Genomic DNA, 15,720 nt, shown 5'->3' with positions numbered 1-15,720 from the left:
TCTGCAGACACATCTATTCCTCAAATAACTGTAATAAATTAGTTAATCACAATTCCCCTTTCACAGAACCATGTTGACACTGCCTGATTGCATGAAGATTTTCTAAGTGCCCTGCTATCAGCTCCTTAATAATAGATGTTAGTCTAACTAGCCTGTAGTTTCCTGCTTTCTGTCTCTCTCCTTTCCTAAATAGAGGAGATACATTCACAATTTTCCAATCTGATGGGACCTTTCTTGGATCTTAGGAATTTTGGAAAATTACATCCAATGCATCTATTATCTCCACAGTCACTTCTTTTAAGACCCTAGGATGCATGCCATCAATTCATGGGGACTTGTCAGGCTCTAGTGCTAATAGTTTTATCACCTCTTGATTTACAAGTATTTTTGGGATGTTATTTGTGTCTTCGACTGTGAAGACAGACACAAAACATCTGTTCATCGTTTCTGCCATTTTCTTATTTCCCATTATTAATTCCCCATTCTCACTCATGAGAGGGCCAATGATCCCCTTAATTATTTTTTTCCTTTTTAAATACTTGTAGAAATTCTTACAATCTGTTTTTATATTTCTAGTTAGCTTTCTCTCATACTCTAATTTCTCCCTCATTTTTTTAGCCATTCTTTGCTGGTTTTTAAATTCTGCCTGATCTTTTGACTTACCATTAACGTTTGTAGAATTGTATGCATTTTCTTTCAATTTGTTACTATCTTTAACTTCATTAGTTAGCAATGGATGTTGCATCCTTAGTCATAGACTCATAGAGGTCTACAGCACAGAAAAAGGCCCTTTGGCCCATGAAGTCTGCACCAGTCTAACAAGTACCTAACTATTCTAATCCCATTTTCCAGCACCAGGCCCAAAGCCTTATATGTCATGGCATCGCAAGTACACATCCAAATACTTCTTAAAAGTTATGAGGGTTTCTGCCTCTACCACCCTTTCAGGCAGTGAATTCCAGATTCCCACCACTCTCTGGATGAAAAAATTCTTCCTCACACCCGCTCTAAATCTCCTACCCCTTACCTTAAATCTATGTCCTCTGGTTATTGATCCCTCCACCAAGGGGAAAAGTTCCTTGCTGTCTGCTATATCTATGCCCCTCATAATTTTATACACCTCAATCATGTCCACCTCAATCTCCTCTGCTCCAAGGAAAATAACCCCAGTCTACCCAATCTCTCCTCATAACTAAAACTCTCCAGCCCAGGCAATATCCTGGTAAATCTCCTCTGCACTCTCTCTAGTGCAATCACATTCTTCCTATAATGCCGATTCCAGTAGTGCATGCAATACTCTAGCTGTGGCCTAACCAGCATTTTATACAGTTCCACCATAACCTCCCTGCTCTTATATTCTGTGCCTCGGCTAATAAAGGCAAGTATCCCATATGCCTTCTTAACCACCTTATCTACCTGTCCCGCTACCTTAAGGGACCGGTGGGCATGCACACCAAGGTCCCTCTGATCCTCAGTACTTCCCAGGGTCCTACCATTCATCATGTATTCCCATGCCTTGTTTGTCCTGCCCAAATGCATCACATCACATTTATCTGGATTAAATTCCATTTGCCACTTATCAGTCCATCTGACCAGCCCATCTATATCCTCCTGTAACCTAAGGTTATCCTCCTCACTATTTACCACCCCACCAATTTTCATGTCATCGCGAACTTGCTGATCAACCCTCCTACATTCAAGTCTAAATTGTTTATATATACCACAAACAGCAAGGGACCCAACATTGATCCCTGTGGAACCCCACTAGACACAGGCATCCAGTCACAAAAGTACTCTTCGATCATCACCCTTTGCTTCCTGCCACTCAGCCAATTCTGGATCCAATTTGCCAAATTGCCTTGGATTCCATGGGCTCTTATCTTCATTATCAGTCTCCCATGTGGGACCTTATCAAAAGCCTTGATGAAGTCCAAATAGACTACGTCAAATGCATTGCCCTCATCCACACACCTGGTTACCTCTTCGAAAAATTCAATCAAATTGGTCACACATGACTTCTCCTTAACAAAACCATGCTGATTGTTCTTGATTAATCCCTGGGTCTCCAAGTGTAAATTAATTCTGACTCTCAAAAGTTTTACCCCTCCCTCCCTTCTTGAATAATGGCACCACATTGGCTGTCCTCCAGTCCTCTGGCACCTCTTCTGTGTCCAGAGAGGTATTGAAAATGATTACCAGCGCCCCTGCTATCTCCTCCCTTGCTTCACTCAACAGCCTGGGGTACCTTTCATCCGGGCCTGGAAAATTACTTACTTTTAAGCCTGCCAGACCACTTAGAACCTCCTCTCTTTCTATGCTAATTTCTTTAATTATATCACAGTCCTTCTGCCTGATTTCCACACCCACGTCGTCCCTCTCACTTGTGAACACTGACACAAAGTATTCGTTTAGAATGCTACCTACGTCTTCCGGCTCCACACACACATTACCACTATGGTCCTAATGGGCCCTATCTTTCCCTAGTTATCCTCTTACTCTTAATGTACTTGTAAAATAACTTTGGATTTTCCTTTATTTTACCTGCCAATATTTTTAAATGCCCTCTTTTCGCTCTCCTAATTTCCTTTTTAAGTTCCCCCCTACACATTCTATACTCCAACAGGGCTTCCGCTGTTTTGAGCCCTCGGTATCTGCCATAAGCCTCCCTTTTTCTCCAATCCTGTAAATCCCTCGACATCCGGGGTTCCCTGAATTTGTTGCTGTCACGATTTATCTTTACTGGAATATGTTGGCCCCTCCCTATTTCCTTCTTGAATGAGTCCCACTGCTCTGATGCAGATTTACCTAAAAGTATCTGCTGCCAGTCCACTCTGGCCAAATCGTTTCTGATCTTATTAAAATTGGCCTTCCCCCAATTTAGAACTCTGTTTTCTGGCCCATCCTTGTCCTTTTCCATAACAACCTTGAATCTAACGGAGTTATGTCCTAGAGTCTTTCTTCCTAGCTGCAATGTATCTTTGCTGAGTGTTATGAAATATCTCTTTAAATGTATGCCACTGCGTCTTTACTGTCCTACCCTTTATCCAATTTCCTAGTTCACTTTTGTCAGCTCTGTCTCCATACCCTTGTAGCCTTTATTTACATTTAAAGCACCAGTCTTAGGCTTATTCTACACATTCTCAAACTAAATGCGAATTTAATCACTGCTAGAGGGTCCATCACTATGAAGTCATTCATTAATTTAGTTGCATTGTACATTACCAAGTCTCAAATAACCTTTTTCTGGTTGGTTCTAGAATGTGCTACTCTAAGAAATTGTACTGAAAACACTCTATGAACTCACCTTCCTGGCTACCTTTGCTAATCTGATTCATCCAATCTCTATGTAGATTAAAATCACCCATGATTTTTGCAGTACCTTTCTTACAAGCCCCCATTATTTCTCCTTGTACAATCCGTCCTACAGTGTAGTTATTATTAGGGAACCTATAAACTACCCCACGTGACTTCCTACATTTGCTATTTCTTATCTCAACCCAAACTGATTCTATATCTTTAGGACTAAGGTCATTCCTCACTAGGAAATTAGATAAAGAGTAGGACAGTAAGGGTGCAATGGCAAAGATAATCTATACTTTTTGCTGTATCATTCAGCCTAAAAATGTTGAACACGTTGTAAAACCCAGGTACAAGGCAGAACTATTCTGTTTCCATAACAACTGCAGATTCTGGTTTTGGGATGTACTGTTGAGTTTAAATGAGGGACATATCTGTAGAGTCAGCATACAGTATTGCAGAGCTTGTCATTCTAAGCCTGGGAATTCATCTTCTGTACAGGAATGTACCCCTGGCACTCAATTTACTGTATTTCCTCTTTTGTATCATGTATGTGTTTCATGAGACAGATAGCAGTCCAGGATAGGTTACAAAATTCAGATTATCAAATAATGCATAAACAGCCATCAAGAATTGCAATACACTCTGCAGTGTTTTCACAGCTGGGGATTGATGCTGAACTCTAACAGCAGTGGTAGGAAGTAGTACTTTACAATGATTCAGGTATACAAAAATTAATACTATTGTTAATATATTGATATGATTTGCACTAAATTCCACACTCCTGTGTAAATATTTAAGTGAGGCTACATATGATGGAGAAATCCTCCTCACTTTCTCCCATTTTGATCTACTCTAATTTGTGTTTTTTGCTATATACCAACTGTCGATTATTAGTATTTAATACATAGCCAGAATTTTTTGCTGAGCGGGTGGGTGCATACCTGACCTGTTCGAGTGTAAAATAGTGCATGATGATGACCTCAGGCAAGCGTCCTGACATCATCGTGCACTCGCACGATAATTTGGTCGCGGGCACGCATTAAACTCAGAAATGCACTTGCTGACAATTACGAGGGCCATTAAGCCCATTAATGGCGCAATAAATGGATTTTTTACTATCTGTCCAATGTTGTGGATGGTGGGTGGGCGAATCGGCCAAGTGGCCTTTGCATTTTTCAGGAAACCTCACCCAAAGACGGGATGAGGTTTCCATTATTAAATTTTTAAAAATAAAAATCTATGCACAGGATTTTTGTAATGTCTATGCTGAGGGTGACTGCTTATGTTGCGTGGGCATTTCTTTCCGGATTTAAAAATCTTTATTTGATACTTTTGAAGTCTTTAGCTCCCTGAGGCAGCCCTCTGCCTTCTGGGAGCTTTCTGTGACCGTTAATTGGCCAGCCAGCATGAAATTGCAATCGGGGGCTGATCGCAGGTGGCGGCCCGTTCCCGGGCCCGCTGATTGCGCCTGCACACCGACCTAAAAATCCTGCCCGTAGGTTCGGCTTGTGTTTCACTGCTTGCTTAATTAGTATGTGACAGTCAGCAACCCACAACTCTCTTTTGTTGCCTCACCTGGCAGTGCAAGTTGAAATCACAGACTCCTGTATCTGAGAGGCAATAACGTTCCAGGCTCAGCCTGGTAGCTACCCATCTGGCCTAGTCCTCATTTTTGAAGCTCACCCTGTCCTGTTTGAGAAACTGTCTCTGGTTGTACATTTCTGCCTCAATCCATGATATTCTGATCTAGTGTAATGCTGTCCAAATCCACTTTCTCCAGTCCAGAGTCCTATTCTGCTGCACTTTGGAACTCTCTTCCAACACTACTACCTATGTTCCACCTGCCTTTTCTTCTTTTCAAAGCCTTTTATAAATCTCTCTTTTCCTGTGCTTTCAATTGCCTTACAATTTCCTTATCAATCCTCTTCTGCTTGGCATCCTCTGACCTACTGGTGCTGATATATGGAACAATAGGTCAATGCAGGTCGGTGTTGTTTTGAACCCAACAATTTAATTATTAACAATACACACTTTTCACTTAGGAACACAGGAACAGGTCATTCAGCTGCTCGGGGCCATTCCGTCAATCAGTTAGATTATTGCTGATCTTCTCTCAATGCAGCTGAAAGATTGGCACCTGATGATCAGGTACAGGGTGCACAGGATGAGCAGTAACCTGCAGGTAGAGGAGTGGTGGGCGAGGACTGGGAGCTAACAGCAGGAGAAGACTAAACTCAACATAGTGCAACATAATAATAGAGCAATAGAAAAATAGAAACGAAAAGCTTGAGGTTGATGGGCCTGGGGCATAAAAAACCAACGCAATGGCTGGGTGGGAACTGTCTGTGGCATTGTGTTTAGAGCCTATGTTAATGGGAGAACTGACAGGAACATTCTTGAGTAATCAATCCCTAAGCTGTGAATCATGTGGATGAAGGCTTTGGGAGGAAAAAGGACAAAGTAGGGACATCACACTTCAATTCTAATATTAGGAAAATGTGTTAATTTGTAAATGTTTTATAAGATATATTTGCACCGGTTATAAGTACATGCACAAGTACAGTCATGGATCAGACAAAGATAATCTATACTTTTTGCTGTATCATTCAGTCTAAAAACGTTGGACACGTTGTAAAACCCAGATACAAGGCAGAACTATTCTGTTGCCATAACAACTGCAGAATCTGGTTTTGGGATGTACTGTTGAGTTGAAGTGAGGGACATATCTGTAGAGTCAGCATACAGTATTGCAGAGTTTGTCATTCTAAGCCTGAGAATTCTAATTATGTACAGGAATGCACCCGTTGCACTCGGTTTACTTTTGTACATTCTATGTGTTTCATAAGATAGACGGCAGTCTAGGATAGCTTGCAAAGTTCAGATTAGCAAATAATGTATAAACAGCCATCAAGAATTGCAATACACTCTGCAGTGTTTTTACAGCTGGGGATTGACGCTGAACTCTAACTGCAGTGGTAGGAAGTAATACTTTGCATTTAAATCTTTGCCACAAATCCCACTGCATTACTTAACGCTCTCATGTCTATCTTGTAGAAAGAAAGCTCACTCAGGATTTTGTGGTTGAATCTCTTAGCCCTTCACCATTTATCCAAGATTTACTAATTGGTTGTTACTTTAATGACTTAAAAATTTTCCAAACAATATTTATTTTTAATTTACGGTGCTGTCAGGTTAAGTAGAAAATAATGCAAAACTGTTGCCAATTCAAAAGGTTCAGGAAACAGTGGATTTTTTGGGTTAAAACCAAAATACAGTGGATGCTGGAAATCTGAAACAAAAACAGAAAATGCTGGAAAAACTCAGCAGGCCTAACAGCATCTGTGGAGTGAAAAACAGAGTTGACATTTTGAGTCTGTATGACTTCTTCGGAGCTAAAGAGAAGTAAAAATGTGATGCAATTTATACTGTTTAAGGGGGTGGAACAGGTGAAGCTGGATAGAAGGCCATCGATAGGTTGGGGGGAAAGGAGAGGTTGACAAAGATGTCATGAGCAAAAGGACAAAGCGGGTGTTAATGGTAGTGTTAAGAGCTAAAGGAAGGGCTGATAGTGGCATTAAGGTAAGAAAGCAGAATTTGATAATAGCAGGACAAAGGTAAGCACTCTGAGAAGAACAACATGAACAAGTAACAGATGGCCCTTGTGGGGTGGGGTCGGGGGAGGGGACAGTGGTGGGGAAAAAGATCGAAAAAGGATAAAAGGTGGGGATAAAACAATAAATAAGTGAATAAAAATGAAAATAAATAAAAATAAAAATGTGATTAAAAATGATTTTATTTTTGATCACTTATTTTTATTTATTTTCATTTTTATTCATTGTTTTATCCCCACCTTTTATCCTTTTTTCGATATTTTTTCCCCACCACCATCCCCTCCCACCACCCCACCCCGACAAGGGCCATCTGGTACTTGTTCATGTTGTTCTTTTCAGAGTGCTTACCCTTGTCCTGCTATTATCACACTCTGCTTTCTTACTTTAATGCCAATATCAGCATCTCATTCAGCCCTTACCACCACCATTAACAGCCCCTTTTTCCTTTTGTTCACGACATCTTTGTCAATCTATCCTTTGTCCCTACCTATCACTGGCCTACTAGCCAGCTTCACCTGCTCCATCCCTTTAAACAGTATAAATTGCAATAGATTTTTGGGATTTGGGAAAGTGCATTGGTTTGCCAATGTCATCAACCCAAATAAAAATTTTAGAGGGGCACAACTAATAAATAACCAAATCGCACAAAGAGAAAAGAAAAGTTAACAAATTCAATAAGAACGCCCCTGTCATTTACATACTCCAGTCCTTGTAGTGCCCAATGGTCACAGAGGAGAGGCGCACAATCAAAGCAATCATCCCAATGGGCCTTGTCCAACTTGGAGCTGAGCATGGCCACCTTGGCCAGATTTAGAAACAGAGCCATAAGGAGGTCTTCCACCTTGTCTGCCCAGCCCTCTGCACTAGGCATCCAAAGGTCATGAGTATGGGGACCGAAGGTGCTGTTTCTGAGGTTTGAATTTTAAAAAAATTGCATTTATATAACGATTTTCATGACCACTAGACTTCTCAAAGCACTTTACAGCCAATGAAGTATTTTTTGAAGTGTAGTCACTGTTGTGATGTAGAAAACGTCACAGCTAATATGTGTTCAGCCAACTCACAAACAGCAATTTGATGATGACCAGATAGTCTGTTTTTTGTGATGCTGATTGAGGGATAAATATTGGCCAGGACACTGAAAATAACTCCTCTGCCTTTCTTGGAAATAGCTCCATGGGATCTTTTACATCCACCTGAGCAGGCAGTTGGGGCCGTGGTTTAAGGTTTCATCTGAAATATGGCAGTGCAATGCTTTCTCTGTCCTGCACCAGGATGTTGGCCTTGATTTTTGTGAGAAAGGCTTTCTTCATTGCTGACCTCAGGATTTGACATTTGAGTTCTTGCGCTGGGGTGCTACAGTGGCAAGGATCCTTAGTTACAGAAAAGCAAAAGTCATACAAACAATCCAAGATCCTCCAGCTTCTATGCAGACATGGTATGAAGTATGCTGCTATACAGGTATGGGTGTCCCAATAGAGTTTCTCATCGCTTGTGTTGTATCAGCTGGTTTATGGTTCTCAAACTGGGATCTATGGACACCTGGAGGTCCACAGAGACTTTTCAGTGCATCCACAAAATAATGTAAAAGTCCTTACCGAGCAAGTCTGGCTTACAGTTAGGACATTGGATGGCTGAAGGCAGACTTGGTGTGAGGTGGAAGTGGAGTGCAGCCGCCACAGGTGGAGTGTAGAATGGGCTGGCTGTCTCATCTTGGTGGGGAGGACACATGGAGGAACACTGAGAACAGCACCAAGATCTCAATACCTGTAGGTAATCGCTACATAAATATCGGTTTTCTTAAAAGTGTTCTGTGCTATATAAACACAGCAATAATCACATTACAGAATAACAGTGCGATCAAAGTCATTATGAACTGGAAGCCAATTAAACACAAGACCAGGAACCAGGTTTATAAATTTAGGTAAGTTAATTACTTATAGTTTACACCACAGAAACTGGCCATTTAGCCCAACTGTTCTATGCTAGTTTTTCGAGCTCATGAACTTTTTCATTCAGCTCAGCAACTACTCTGATAAGATGAGTTGTCTTTGTTTCTGTGTTATCTGTGGAATTCTTTTACAAGTTTGACAACTTCACCTGGGCATTTAGTTCTATTCAGAATCTTTGCCCCATGATCACTGACTGCTCCTTGAACTCTTTCAATTCACTCATTAGATGGGTCAAACTGTTTTGTAGGATTTTTCTTATCTGCGTTCAAAGTATGGATTTGCTGTTCCACGTAGCGTACTTCAACCTTCATGTAGTTCAGAGTGGACTGAAATTCAAGAAGTTAATGAGTTTTGGTTGTTAATTCTGCTTTCAAGCAACTGTCCTGATTTATCAGTAATTCCTTCTCCTGTTCTAGGCATTTTGCATGATGCTTACTAGAGATTTCTAATGCTTGAAGTTCATCAAGTTTTAATTGAAGACCTATCTTTGTTGAATTTGCCTCTACAAGTTTGGCATTTAAGCATCTCAAGTCCTCTTTCAAATGTTCTACTTCTTGTGAATGACATTCCAGTGTTCTCATCAATTCTCCTTTTTCCTTTACAAACTCATCCTCTGAACATGAAAGTTGGTTCTCTATGCTGATCAGTTTTTTTTTATATCACAGCATAACTCTTCTGCGCTATCCTTCAAGCTCAGGTTCTGCAATTGCACTTCTGTTTCTGAGACTCTTCATGCTCTTTTGCAAGTTCTACTTGCTCTTGCCAATCTAGGTTTGTAATTTTAATCACTTCATATATATCTTTGGAAATCTAATGTTTTCCCAAGTTTTCTTCCAAATGTCCAATGATTTCTTCAGCTCTGTAGTCTCTTTCTTGTACCCGTTGGCTTCCTCCGTCTTCTCTGCCAACTGGTTCTTCAGTTCTTTCAAGGCCGCAACATTTTTGAGTGCATTTTATGCCTGCTGTTGTGTCTGGCTGTATTTCTGATGAGTTTTCTCAGCTTCTGGTCCAAGTTACCAACAATGTAATTCAGAGTTGTTATTTCCTTTGGTACCTTTGTGACAACTCAGAAATGTGCTTGTTCAGATCTTGAATGACTTTGGTTCATTGAAGACTTCAGTTTATCATATATTTTCAAAGGTATATACTCAGCTTGAATTTTGTGTTTCAAACCTTCCAATCCAGCTTTGATCCAAATATTTTCCAACCTTACTTCATTTTCCTTTTGCAGGGTTTGTGTATTTTGGACTCCAGCAGATAGATTCCCTTCATTCACAGTCAGATGCTCACCCTGCACTGCCCCTGCTGTTGCAGTTCAGGTTATGTGTCGGGGTTTCCAAAAAGATATATTTTTGGGACTTTTGGAAAGTTCTTTGCCTCCTTGGCACCCTTGCATGGTTTGCTCGGGTAATGTTTTTCTCTTTTTTGAGTCTTTACTGGGGGTTTTCTATTCCCCCTTTTAAGTACTGTGTGCTCTACAACTTGAAGATTAAGATATTCATGAAAGGCTTCTAATATTTCATTGAAGCTGGTTGAGGATTCATCAATGCCTTGTATTAGGATTACTTCTTCTGCAAATACATCAAATGCGTATAAATATGTATTAACTTGTACTTTTTCTGATTTATGACTTTATCCTGATTTACTACTGTAATCTAAAAATTCTCTTTTCTAAGGTGCTCAATTTTGGGTCTGGTTTGGCCCTTGCCCACTCCTAAATTTGTCTGATAGTTTTAATTTACTATCTGTGGCTGGTTTTCATAACCTCTTTAATTTATTTCTCTTCCAAGATGGCTCCACAGTAACCATTTTATTCTTCTCTTTGTTCTTCCCACGCTGGTCAGGTTTTGGCGGGCTCCTATTGCGCTGACAGGTGCTGTTTTTTAAAACTTATTCTCTCTGCAGCAAACATTTAAAACAAGAAGCCTGCATCATCTAGCAGATTTTGAAGTCAGAGAAAATATACTGCAAGGTGATTTTTAAGCTCTGCCTTCAGTTTTAAAACTTTTTTTTTCATCCGGTCAAACTCGGGCATGATGTGTTATGGTGCCGGCAGTAGATCTGTTGCTGCAGCCTTCTGAATTTCAAGGTGACATCGCTGTTCACTTGGAGACAAAGTCCGGAATTTTCTGGCCCCATTGGCGTTGGGTGTCTTGGTGGGCTGGAGAGGGGTACAATAAGCCGGGAAGGCCAAAAATCGGTTTCACGCTGTCGTGAAACCAGTTTGCAATTGTCTGCTCTACCCATCAATGGCGGGCTGTGTTTCCCACCGCTGCATGTCAGGAACCTAATTTCAGTACTTTAGCATCTCATTCTCAGATCTACTTATTGGAATCAACGCCCCCACATCAAATTTACTGCCCACGTTGGTGTGACTTCAGAACAGTGTGCTTCACAACTGCCTTTTAAAAGGCATGCATCTGGTGACTTGAACTTCAAGGGGAACTCAGAGGTGAGCACACACAACCTTGTGCAGTGCTCGTGAGCATTGCCCATAGGACATCCAGGAAGAAGCGCGGTGCATTCGTAGGGGGCACAGGCAGGTCACTTTTACCCAGCTGGCTTTCAGTGTGGTGCTGAGACAAGGGCTCCAGTGCGGTTCAGGCCGGAGGGTGAGGGGGTGTGGGGGCAAGGCAGTATAGACTGAAGGAAGTACTCAAGCACATGCCGGTGGTGGTGGTGAGGGAAGTAGCCACGCATTTGGAAAAGCTTGTCAAAAGTGAGCTTTCTCCTGCACTGAGACCATTCAGCATGCAAAGCAAAAGCATGAAAGTGCCACCAAATGCTCCAGAACTTTTCACCCCTTGGGCACAGACTGCACATTTTAGGGAGCAACAGAGCAATTGGTTGACTGAGCAAGTTGAATCCCCTTGCGAAAGGTGGCTATGGCGCAATCTCTGGTGGAGGTGCTCAGAGCCCCTTGCAATGTCTTTATTAAGGTTTGGACCAGTATCCATCATGGCTCCAGCTAACAGCACAGCCTTGCAGTGCGGGATAAGAGAATGCCTGCACTTGAGCTGAGAGCACAGCATGCAGTCTAGTGGCTGAAGCTGCCGCCAATCAGTCAAGTCGACTGGGCTGGAGGTTAGTGGGGTTTCAGACAGCCAGTGAGCGTACTACACACTGGCCATCCAAGTGGTGGCCAGCATGTGTGAAGAGGCCTTCAGATTTAACCAAGAGAGGTTCTAAGGATACTTATGCTAACCCATGCATTTCTCTCTTTGATCCTGCAGGAGGAGAACATCAGGATCACGGAGTCTGGTGGTTTAGCGATATGCCTCATGGTTTACAGGGAGCAGAGAAGAAGAAGAAAAAAGTGGCAAGGCACCTGGCTCAGCAAAGGGAGGAGCACCTCCCTCAAGTTGAAGGGGTGGCAGGGCCTGCTGCACACGCAGCTGAAGATCTACAATGAGCTGTCGCTCATAGGTACCTCGCTAGACCCTGGGTCTATAGATGGTGCTTGTCATTCCTGCAGATGACTGAGAACCAGTGTCAGCAAAGACAGCACATGTCTAGGGAACTGGTTGGTCACATATGCCACATGCTGCAGTATTTGGCGCCACAGGGCCATGGAGGACATCCACTGTCAGTGGCTGTGAACATTACACTGGTGCTCAATTTTTACACCAGTGGCCCCTTCCACGACTCCACAGGTGACATGTGCTGGATTTGCAAGCCCCCACGCACAAGTATATCCAGGAGGTCACAGATACCATCTTTGCGAAGGCATAGAACTTTGTGCATTTTGCTGGGATCAGGAAGCAAGAGCTCTGGGGTTTACGCAGAGCTCAGGTTTTCCACAGGTGCAGGGTACCATCAAACGCACTCGCATGGTGCTTTGATCTCCGTGGCAACAAGCGCCAACTGTGTAAACTGCAAGGGCTTTCATTCGCTGAATGTCCAACTGGTGTGCGACCACCACATATGTATCCTACAGGTCTGCGCATGATTCCCCAGGAACATCCACAACTCCTACATCCTTAGTAGGTCTCAGATCTCTGACATCTTCCAGGATACAGAGAGACTGCAGGGTTAGCTCCTCGGGGACAAGGGCTATCCACAGAGGACGTGGCTGATGACACCTGTGCAGCACCCCCAGAGTGCAGCTGAGTAATGGTATAATGCAGCTCATGCCGCAACCTGGATTTTGGTGGAGCAAACGATAAGCATTTTGATAATTAGGTTCCGGGGCCTCAACAGGTCCGGTGGAGCACTGCAATACAGTCCTCAGAGGGTGTTGCACGTCATCGTTGCTTGCTGCGTGCCCCACAACCTGGTGCTGTAACTGGGGGAGGACCTGGCTGAAGAGGATATAGAGGAGCTGCACATCTCCTCCAATGAGGAGGACATCAAAGGGGATAATGATGATGAGGTCCTCAAAGGTGAGGATGCTGACGATGAGGCCATCGCACTGGCCAGACGAGACAGGTGTGCTCAGGAGGCCCTCTCTGCTGCAAGATTCGTGGAAGATGATGACGAGATGCAGTGAGGACAGTCCTGACATCTTCACCTTGCATCTGTGAACACTTGACTCCTGTGCGGGTGATGGCAGTGCACATACCCTCAGTGCTCAGGCTCATGTCATGGAGATGCAGTGGAGGGCCTAATAGCTGCTAGATTCCAGAAGGTTGATGACATGCAGTGAGGACACTCCATAGATTTTCACATAGCCTCTGTGTTATGGCACAGCCGATGGTAAATGCTGAGCTGCTCAAATCCCAATGAGAAACTTGAAACAATTGCCACAACTGTTTTGCAATTTGTATATGTTTTGAGATGTGTGCCTTGAATTCAGTAGTAATAAGACCACCAAGTCTTATAGGTTTCTTACAAAGCTAAATTAAATCTTTATTAATAGAAGAAGCGATTTTAAGTGCATACATAGATCTACAAATTACTACTATGATAACTTCTAAATCCCCTAGTTAATCTAACTCCCAGATACACTTTCGTTAAGGCAACAGTAAGACAGTTGAATTCAAAATGAGTTTTCTCACCTTCGGTTCCTTGTGGACAGCAGCTTGAGGCTTAGATGCTGGAGGCTTTTCACACTTGTGTTAGATCTTATATTGTCTGCCCTTGCACACAGCCTTCTCTCCTTTAAACATATTTTCCTCTTTAAATACAAATTCCCATTGTTTCACTATGTCTTTGGGCTTTAGCTCTCTAATAATAAAAAAATCTATCATAATACCAATTCTACCAGTAACATTTGGGAAAAATAAACACACTGTTTCTTAACTTCTCCTGGCTAGGTGAACTATTTCACCCCCACCTTTTGAATTCAAGTTAGTCTGGTTTATTTAAAAATGCAAATGTTCTCTCTACACCTTACATTCTAAAACTTCCCCAATGTTTAGCTACTTAATATTTCAAACCTAGCTTATCTTCTGATACATCAAAATCTTCAGACCATCCATCTTTAATTCAATTGAGTCACACACACGCGCACAGAGACAGACATAGATACAGACCCCACTATTACTGTACTTTACAATAAATTTAACATTATGAAAATTATAATATCTTCCTGACATCCACCCTTATTAAAAAATGAACCATCATGATTTAAAAAGACGGCTTCATTTTCTGAACCCATCTTACATTACTGCCTATACTTATTACTCTATTACATTACAAGGACATGCGTTAACATAACAATATATCCAATCTTTGGTATCAACAGAAATCATACTAGTCCAGCACACAGTTTTTAAATGTCCAAATTTCCCTTCAAGCTTCAAACTCTTGACAATGCAGCTGCAATCAGATTTTCTCATCCCGCCACATGTATAACCTGTAGATTAAATGGGTGCAGTATTAAACTCCGTCCTAACAGCCTTGCACATCTATTTCAAAATTTGTCCAGAAACTTTAAATTTTAAAGGATTGTGGTCCGTATAAACAATTGTTTCTGACAAATTGTTTGCAACATCAATCTCAAAATGCAGCAACGTTAACACCAAACCCAAAGTCTCCTTTTCAATCATTGAATATCTTCCTGATGTATATTCAACTTCTGTGAAAAATACCTTATCGGTTTTTTTTAATTCCAGTGTCATCTTCCTGTAACAGCATAGCCCCAATACCTGTGTCTCTTACATCAACGGCCAACTTAAATTGCTTGGTGTAATTGGATACTGCCAAAACTGGTGTCGTAGTTAATATAGTTTTCAAACTGTCAAGTGTCTCCTGACACTCCTGTGACCATTGAAACTTCTTATTATTTTTAATAATTCAGCCAGTGGAGCAACCTCACTGCTAAAATTTGGTACAAATTTCCGATAAAACCCACTTATGCCCAGAAATCTCAAAACTTCTCACTTTGTTGTAGGCACGGGGAAATCCACGATAGCCTTGATTTTCACATCTCTCAGAACCACCTTACCATGTCCAATGGTAAGGCCTAGATATGTAACTTGTGCTCTTATAAATTCACTTTTAGCCAAGTTCATCACCAAAGTAGCTTTCTATAATTGAGTAAACAATTCTTCCAGATGTTCCAGCTCCTCTCACATCTGACTGAAAACTATCAAGTCATCAAAATACACTGCACAATTGCCCAGACCTGCAAGTACTTTGTTTGTCAGTCTTTGAAATGCTGCAGGTGCATTTTTCATACCAAAGGCCATGACTTTAAACTGATATAGTCCATCTGGTGTCAGAAAAGCCAATATTTCCTTTGCTCTTTCCAATAACTGTACTTGCCAATACCCTTTTAACAAGTCAATCTTTGTGATAAATTTTGAATGTCCCACTTTCTCAATACAATCTTCCAACCGTTGTATAGGATATGAATCCACTTTTGTCACCACATTCACCTTTCAATAGTCCACACACTGTCTTTGTGTTCCATC

The sequence above is a fragment of the Carcharodon carcharias genome, chromosome 26 (assembly GCF_017639515.1).
Source record: "Carcharodon carcharias isolate sCarCar2 chromosome 26, sCarCar2.pri, whole genome shotgun sequence".
Taxonomy (NCBI): Eukaryota; Metazoa; Chordata; class Chondrichthyes; order Lamniformes; family Lamnidae; genus Carcharodon; species Carcharodon carcharias.
Note: the sequence above shows the minus strand (reverse complement) of the source record.